Source organism: Zosterops lateralis (assembly GCF_965231275.1).
Source record: "Zosterops lateralis genome assembly, chromosome: 18".
NCBI lineage: Eukaryota > Metazoa > Chordata > Aves > Passeriformes > Zosteropidae > Zosterops > Zosterops lateralis.
The window spans coordinates 138,603-148,263 of NC_139778.1; positions in this window are offsets into that span (position 1 = coordinate 138,603).

The window sequence follows — 9,661 nt, forward strand, 5'->3', positions numbered from 1 at the left end:
CAGCTTTGCCAGGGCCTCCCTCAGAATACTGACCTCACCCTGCAGCTCCTAAAAAATAGGAGAACTTATGGAAATCACCCAGCAATCCATGGATTTCCAGGTATTAAGAAACCAAAGCAGCCGCCTCTCAGTGGTGTCCCCAAGGCCCAGCAGTGCCCAGCACCTCTGACTGGAATTGGAGGGGTCCCAGCACAGCCCCAGAGCAGCAGAAAAACCCACCTCCAGACTCACCAGAGAGATGACAGGAGGGCCCTCCCTGCGATGCCTGCTGAGCCAAGTGGAGCTGGCAGGGTGACCCATCGACATTCTGCGTTCACCTTTCAACAGAGTCAATGCGGAAACAGAACAAATCTCTCTCGGTGTCGAGATGCCTTCAGGTGCACCTGGAGATGCTGCAGTGTCCTTCAGCAGCCAGAGCAGAACAGGGTTTCTACTGTGCTGTAAGTGAGAAATACAATTGAATCAGAAGTAAATAAAAGGAAGCACCTCTCCCTCTGCTTTTTATATTAAAAAAATCATGCAGTAGAATTTTTTTAACCGTTCATTCTTGCTTTACACTGTGTAAATTACAAGCACTCAACTTCCAGCCTGAAATTGCAACAGCTCCTCAGGCTGACTGACCTCAGCCAGACCACCAGAATCACTGAATTGTGGAAGGGAAAGCTCATCCCATTCCAGCCCCACCCAGGGCACGGACACCTTCCACCAGATCCAGGGGCAGCCACAGCTTCTCTGGGGAACCTGTGCCAGGGCCCCGCCGCCCTCCCAGGGAACAATTCCTTCCTGATATTTAATCTAAACCGGCCTCTGAGGCATAAATTGAAAAATCACAACTAATCCTTTATAGTAAATTAAAGAGCATATGCAGTATATTAGAACCTATTCCAAGTAGTATTTTAAAATATATAAGACAGCATTTAGTAACATGGTGCTTATTATTTTTTGCATATATTTAAACATTACAAATATGAAACCTTCAGCACAATCACAAAATGAACTAGAAGAACTAACCTAAACAACAGAATAACAGCATTAAGAGCACAAGTAAAGAAAACAACACAGACTCTAAAATAATACGTTCTCTTAAAATTGTGCCAAAAAAGCCAAAGCACACATGAGAAAGATAAAGGTGAAAAAATGAATTAAAAAAGACCCCCACAACGGCCTGGAGACCACCACCACTAAACACTGAGCGTGCCCAGAAAAACATAAAATAATTACTATACCAAACGAAAATAACCAAGATCAAAAAATAAATATGTATGGAGAAAGTCTGTAAGATATCCTGCATATGTAAAACCTCAGAAAATAAGAAAGGGGGCAAATCCCCTGGGGGGTATGCGTGTCTTTGATAAAATTATTCCCCACGTCAATAAATACAAACCGCTCTAACAACTCGGATTAGTTGTGGAGTTCTTTCCGCGTCGTTTCAGCCTCCCTTCATCCTGATGAAGCCCTTCCCTTTGTCCATCACTGCGTGTCCTTGTGAGAAATCCCTCTCCATTAGGGCATAAGCGGCTGGCACAGACCCCCCCAAATCAATGTTCCGGGGGCTCTCGGGGCCACACGGGCCCTTTACCGGCTTATCCTGCCGCCTTCCCCGGGAACCCCGGCTCGGCTCCAGCTCCGGACACAGCGCCAGTGTGTCCCGCCCGCCCGCCGGGAGATCGGCAGCGGCCCCGACACCGCCTTGAATGGCTCGCCGAGGAAGCGGCAGTGACGGCGGACACCGGCCGGGGCCGCCCCGGAACTGCCCCCGGCTCGTTCGGTTCGGCTGAGCGGGGGCGACGTTCGGGGAAACTCGGCTGGGCTCGGCTGTTCAGGGAAACCCGGCGATTTCCGTCAGCCGTCGGCTATTCTCGGCTGTTCGGGGAAACCCGGCGATTTCCGTCAGCCGTCGGCTATTCTCGGCTGTTCGGAGAAACTCGGTCATTTCCGTCAGTAGTCGGCTATTCTCGGCTTTTCGGAGAAACTCGGCGATTTCCGTCAGTAGTCGGCTATTCTCGGCTGTTCGGAGAAACTCGGCGATTTCCGTCAGTAGTCGGCTATTCTCGGCTGTTCGGAGAAACTCGGCGATTTCCGTCAGTAGTCGGCTATTCTCGGCTGTTCGGAGAAACTCGGCGATTTCCGTCAGTAGTCGGCAATTCTCGGCTGTTCGGAGAAACTCGGTCATTTCCGTCAGCCGTCGGCAATTCTCGGCTGTTCGGCAACTCTCGGCGATTTCCGTCAGCCGTCGGCAATTCTCGGCTGTTCGGCAACTCTCGGTCATTTACGTCACCCCCCGGCTATTTTCGGATCCGAGGAGCATTACGTCACTTTCGCCCCACCCCGCCGCCATCTTAGTTGTGGCTGAAGCCAAGTCCGGTCGAGCCGCCATCTTTGTTGTGGCACACTTAAGGCCCCCATCGGTGACTAACACAAGCGCCTGACTAAAACGACTAACCTGAACCCGCCTGCGGCGCGGGCGAACCCACAGCCCGTGTCCCTACACCTGGAAACGCCACAAAAAATTGCCCACGGGGGCCGGCGTGGTCGGCATTTTTGTGCAGGCAGTCAGATAGACAAACATGGGGTCCTCTCTTTTTCCCGCCCTTTTCGCCGCCATCTTTAGAAGGTCAAGCGCCGCGAGCCGCGCCGCCATACTGGTTGTGGCACCCCCCCCCAAATGTCCCCCGCGGCTGCTCGCACAGGCGCCTGACTACATCGACTGCCCCAACACTGCCGTGGCGCCGCTCAGCCCCCACCCCGTGTCCACGCACCTTCTTTTGCCGCGAAAAAAAATCGCTCCCGGGCGGCTCCGTGGTCCAGGTCGCGCGCAGGCAGCCTGCTGCCACGTGTCCGGGGTCCTTGCACTTTTTTCCCGCCTTTTTGGCCGTGATCTTTCGGTGCTCGGGCGGCAACACTGCCCGTGAGCTCAGAGAACGGGGCTGCTGCGCACCTCGGGTACCGGCACGGCGCAGAATTGCAGTACCGCTGTATGTCCACATGATGGCAGCACTGCCGCACAGCTCTCGGGACCGGCACGGGGGGGAACTGCAGTACCGATCTTTATCCACAGGATGGCAGCATTGCCTTACAATTCGGCTCGGGGGGGAGCTGCAGTACCGCTTTTTATCCACAGGATAACAGCATTGCCTTACAGATCGGCTCGAGGGGGAGCTGCAGTACCGCTCTAGATCCACACGATGGCAGCATTGCCTTACAGATCGGCACGAGGGGGAGCTGCAGTACCGCTCCGTGTTCACACGGTGGCAGCACTGCCGCAGGGAGCGGAGGCAAAAAAGAACGTGGCCAAAAATCCCCTTCCAAACATCCCCTAAAATAAATGCCCCAAAAGACCCCCAACCACAACAACCACGAGAACCCTGCCATCAATCAAGCCGAATCCAAAAAAAGCCTTCAGTTTAAGCTGTATTTCAAAATTACTTCTATTTCTTATTTTGATATTTCTATTAATCATTACAATTTATCTATTATATCATGTACATTATAGCAGGTATATTCTACATATTATAATATATGGAACATGTAATAAGAGAGTGGAGCTATTGGTATTATTTTTCATATTTTATAGTTCTTTTTTGTTACTTATATTTTTCTTATTTTTTGTATTTGGTCGGGTTTTTTTCAATTTGTGTTTACTTCTTTATATTTTAAACTATATGAATTCATTAACCTAACACATCAGGCACACACTTCATGAGAATTGAATGACCCTAGTTTTCTAAAGGGTAAATATTTAATATTTATTAAATTATTCTGTGTGCTTTTGGAGAGGGGGGTTGTTGGTGGGGGGGTTTGTTTTGGGGTTTTTTATTTGCTTAGATTTGGATTTCTTTGTTAAAATAAAATGTTTACTTAGTTTTATTGCTACCTCTGAAAAACACGTGACATCAAATTACTCCTGCTAATACTGTGCATGGGTGGCATGAGACCTGAAAGGAAAAAGAGGGCACCCCACTCTTTACACCTTTCTCTGTTAAGGCTTTTTAATTTAGCAGAAAATACAGAGGTTTTTCATTAACTGCACTGTCAATTATATCCAGACATCCAATGGACATGGAGGTCACTCTTCAACTTCTTTCTTGCCAACAGCCAAACTTCCACCTACTCAGGGTAAGAAAGAGTATGGAAAAAAAAGAACAAAGAAAACATAAAATATGTAGAGGGAGAAACAGGATTAACAATTTAATGGTTTCTGTGTAGAAGTCCACCAGAAGGGTGGCCACTGTGCAGAGAATGGAAGTCTCCTGGAAAACAGAGAATGCTTGGCCTTTTTTCATGTTATCCTTTATTATTTTTATATTAAAGCACGGCACAAATAAATTTAATGTTCTTTGATGTCACTCTTTTTCTGGTTTTTCTCTCCTGTTGGGCCAAACTTCCACATATTCTGGGTAAGAAATAGTATTTTAAAAAGGAACCAAAAAAACATGTAAAAATAAAAATAAATAAAACTGAATAAGTTTTAAAACTTTAAAAATACAAATAATAAAAAAATGAAAATAAATAAAAACATAAAAATTAAAATAAAAATCTAAAAGTAATATAAAATAAAGTAAAAAAATTAAAAAAAAGAAAAATATAAAATCTTTTAAAGAGTACAAAAGAACAGCTGGACTGGGATAAGGCCTTCCAGTGGCTTTGCTTCCTACTGGCTCTGTCCTCTTTTGCCAACTACCTGCAAGAGGAAAAACAACAGCAATAAAGTTTCAAACAGGATGTCCTTGGTTGAGGCACTTCAGAATAAGATTTTTAACAAAAAAGTTGGCCAAAAAAAGAGAGTCTCAAAATCAAGATATAAGCCTCGCAGCTATTAAGAAAAGTTGTCTTTGGTGTGTGTAACTTGCAGGCTCCTAATGTTTTCAGTCCTTACCATTTATTTTTTACCAAGTTGATGGTTAAAACCTTGTAGAAAGCTTTAAAAAAAAAAAAAAAAAAAAAAAATCCAGGACAAAGCCAGGCATTTTCCCAAGCCCCCTCAGTGTGGAGCTGTGTCAGCCCCCAGTGTTTGGTCCCCCAGCCCAGCCCAGAGCAGGCTCCAGCTGCTCCCCAGGGGGGGTTACCAAGGGACTCACTTGTTTGGAGCTGTAAATGCACGTGCCCTGCACTGGAGTGCCAATAAAATGTGAGATATGGGACTCTCATCATCAACAGTGACTGACCTTCTCAGGGGAGCCCCTCACCCGGGATGGGCCACTCCGCCATGGATTTAATCCATCTGCATCTGAAACAAAGTCAGGACAAAAGTCAAAGTGCTGCAGGAGAACTCGACAGCTCCAGACACTTTGTGTCAATCCAGGAATACCCTCTACAGTCCAACTACACCCCACATGACAAATTTCAAGCCCCCAAGACTTGTCCCATTCCCCTACACCCAGACTGAGCAACAAGGCAGAGCAGCTCCAGGCCAAACACACCAACCCCCGTGACACAGGACAGGACAAAACGGGGGACACAACAGGGACAGAAATATCTCGGCAAGAAGAATGACCCTGAGGACCGAGAGAAGTCGCAATGAGATGACCGAGGTAAGACCCATGGGGAGCTGACCAGGCTCAGAGAACCCTGCAGGAAGAAGATGCCAACGGGATCACTGACCCCAAGAAACACAGAGATGGATGCTGAGAATCTTACAGTCAGAATCATCTAATTATCTTTGTATTCTGACAAGACCTAATCCACCAGAATGGATGGTGGCAGTGCACAGCTGTGGATACAGCTCAGAACAAGACCTGGAAAGGCATCAGCCTGGACACTTGTGAAGAGAGATGAGTCCAATAGGCGTCCAAGCTCCTGAGTCAAAGGCACCTGGCTGAGGAACGCAGAGATCAGAAATGCTGAGATTGATTCCAGGGGTTTTAAACGGCCCCTTAAAGGGCAAAGGGAAAAGACATGAAAGAGACAAGATGCACAAAAGACACAGAGTGCACAACAGACAAGTGACACGACATGCCTTGAGACTGCTCCGCCCTGTGCACTTCAGCACTGTGATCAAAAATGAGACTTCCCCTTCACACAGCCCAAGGGGTCACATCTTGGACATCCCCATCTCCAAACCTGATTTAAAAACCCCTCCTGGTGACCCCTGACTCCACACCCCACTTTCATCCCCTCTGTGGCTCCCAGCCCTCCACTTATCTCTGGGACATCTGGGGATGCCAATCCATGACAGGTGCCAAAGAAGGCGCCTCTCCCTCAGGGAAATTCCTGCTGTCACTGGGCTGGTGTGTCTCAGTCAGCTACAATAAAGAAAAGCAAACGTGACCATGTGATCTCAGCAGCACATGGGCCAAAAACCAGCAATTCTGCTACTCACCACCTCCTGAGCACACCCAGGTCCTCGGGCCCTGTGCTCCAGCTGTGCTCAGACACCAACACTGCAGGGTGTGCCTGGGTTAAGAGCAGACAAGGTGATGTGGCACTGCTGAAACTTGAGCAGAGCCTCGCTCCTCCTCCCTGACACACCTCAACTCCTCGGCTGTTACCAAAGCCCACCTGGATGGCCCCGTCAAATGGAGAAGGTCAAGGCTTCACCACAGAGTCCTGTAATGCTCCCACTGTCTGGCTGGTAAGAGGAGATCAGCATCGTGTGAATGGAACACCTAAAACAGACAGCACTGGATGCTCAGAGTTCCACCAGCAAGTGAGGCTGGAGCAATAGTAACTGCTTCTGTCCACTCATCACTGCTCACCTCGTCCACTTCACCTTGACTGCAGAGACCCAGCTTTGCCTCCTAAAAACAAAGACAAAGAACAGTGCTGTAACATGGCCACCATTTACACCTCCCCTGCAAACACAAACAGTGACTGACCTTCTCAGGGGAGCCCCCTCACCCGGGATGGGGCACTCTGCCATGGATTTAATCCATCTGCACCTGAAAGAGAGTCAGGACAAAAGTCAAAGTGCTGCAGGAGAACTTGACAGCTCCAGACACTTTGTGCCAACCTCACTCTTTTTACTCCTGAGGGGCCCATCCCACTGGGCCCTCTCCTCTCTAAGGTAACTTTAAATTGCCTCCTGGGACTGAAAAGTTTTTCCCCCTTCTCCCCACCACCCAACCCCAACACTTAACTTTTGAATATGAGTGGACAAAATCCATCCTGGACAGAAATGAACGTGTTGGCTCCGTGGATTTGAAGACGTTCTCTCAGTGCTGCCATATCCAACCTCCAGCTGTGCACCTCCTCACACTACCTGGGACCACAGAACAGAAAATGTGACTATTCCCCTCCAGAAGAGTCACCCCCAGGGCTCCTCTGCACCGCTGTCCCGGCCCCCCCTCAGATCTTCCCCCACTCCAGAGCCTGCCCAGAGTGAACCCAGCAAAAGGAAAAGAGACACACTGAGCACAGCACTCACCTGTGGGCCACCTGCCCAAGTGCCAACTCACCCCCTCCCTCTATTCCTTGGTACACCTGGGGCAGCAGCACCTGCAAAGAAACAAAAAAGGAAAAATCATGGTGAGTTACTGTGAAACAGCAACCTCCCTGCTCTGAATGAAGCACAGCACAAGTGAACCTTAATGTTGCACCCATCTACCCTCCTCTGGCATCCTGGGCCAGCACATCTGCAAAGGGACCACCTAAAATAAAACAAAAAAAGACCAGTAAATGCTTAGAGTAGAACCAGAAAGGAGACTACAGCAATAATAAATGCTTCTGTCCACCCATCACTGCTCACCGTGTCCACTTCACTTTGACTGCAGAGATCCAGCCTTCCTTCCTAAAAATAAAGACAAAGAGCAGTGCTGTGACATGGCCACCATTTACACCTCCCCTGCAAATACAAACAGTGACTGACCTTCTCAGGGGAGCCCCCTCACCCGGGATGGGGCACTCTGCCACAGATTTTATCCATCTGCACCTGAAAGAAAGTCAGGAGAAAAGTCAAAGTGCTGCAGGAGAACTCGACAACTCCAGACACTTTGTGTCAATCTAGAGATACCCTCTACAGTCCAACGACACCCTACATGACAAATTTCAAGTCCCCAAGACTTGTCCCATTCCCCTACACCCAGACTAAGCAACAAGGCAGAGCAGCTCCAAGCCAAACACACACCAACACCCGTGACACAGGGCAGGACAAAAGGAGGGACACAACAGGGACAGAAATATCTCGGCAAGAAGAATGACCCTGAGGACCGAGACAACTCGCAATGAGATGACCGAGGTAAGACTCATGGGGAGCTGACCAGGCTCAGAGAACCCTGCAGGAAGAAGATCCTAACGGGATCACTGACCCCAAGAAACACAGAGATGGATGCCTGAGAATCCTACAGTCAGAATCATCTACCTATCTCTGCATTCTGACAAGACCTAACCCACCAGAATGGATCACAGCAGTGCACAGCTGTGGATACAGCTCAGAACAAGACCTGGAAAGGCACCAGCCTGGAAGGTTGTGAAGAGAGATGGATTCTGATGTGTGTCTGAGCACCTGAGTCAAAATTCAATGATATCAGTGCCTGTCCAAGGAACAGGGAGATGTTAAGAACAATGCCTGGCATTTCTAACGGGCCCCTCAAAGGGGTGAGGAAAGAGACACATCACAAAAGACACAGAGTGCACAACAGACAAGTGACACGACGTGCCCTGGGACTGCTCTGCCCTGCACACCTCAGCACTGTGACACCTTCCCTTTACGTGCCCTAAAGGGGTCACATCTTTGACATCCCCATCTCCAAACCTGACTCAAAAATCCCTCCCAGTGACCCCTGACCCCACACCCCACTTTCATTCCCTCTGTGGCTTTTAGCCCTCCACTTATCTCTGGGATGTCCAGGGATGAGAATCCACATCAGGGGCCAAGGAAGGCTGCCTCTGCCTCAGGGAAATTCCTGCTGTCTCTTACTCAGGTGCCATAAAGAAAACCAAACATCCACGGATGATCTCAGCAGGTCTGTTGGCTGGTGGGTGAGAGGATCTCAGTGTGATACAAGTGACCACCTGAAACACACAAACAATAAGGGATGGTCAGAGTTGCACCAGAAACACCACAACCCTGACCACACAAATATATCCATTTTAGAAAACACAAGCAAAAGTCCACAAAAAAAAAGCCAACTCTTATTACTCATAGTCCAACTTCCAAATATTATAAAAATAACCCCATCTCCATTCCTCTCAAACAACCTCCAAAATATACACCCAGAAGCCCCCCAACTTAAAGACCTGCTTCTAACTAAAGAAGAAGCAGAAAACCCACGGTTTTTGACCTATATAAATTCATTAACCTTACACATCAAAACCACAGAATTTTAAATCCTTAGTCCATGCTAGTGCACCATATACAGCAATCCCATCACTGTATACAAAATCAAAACCTATTTTTGATTACTAACATAACAAAAAAGTCACAACTTTTGACTGCAATAAAACATAAAAACACCTAATTAAAAATAAAATAATCCCATCATAACTAACCCAAAAGCCCAAGCACTCCAAACCAACTTCCTCCAAAACAAATACTATCAGTGCCAAAACCCCTCAAATATTTAAAATAACTACTTCAAAAATACCTTCAGTACCTTTCAGACTGATTTTGAGAGCAAAGCAAGGAAAGAAAAAGCATGCAGCCTGTTTTAAGAAAACAGTGTTCACTCCTGTGCATTCCCTGTCCAGTGTATTCAGCTCAAGCACAGACAGACTGCAGCACACA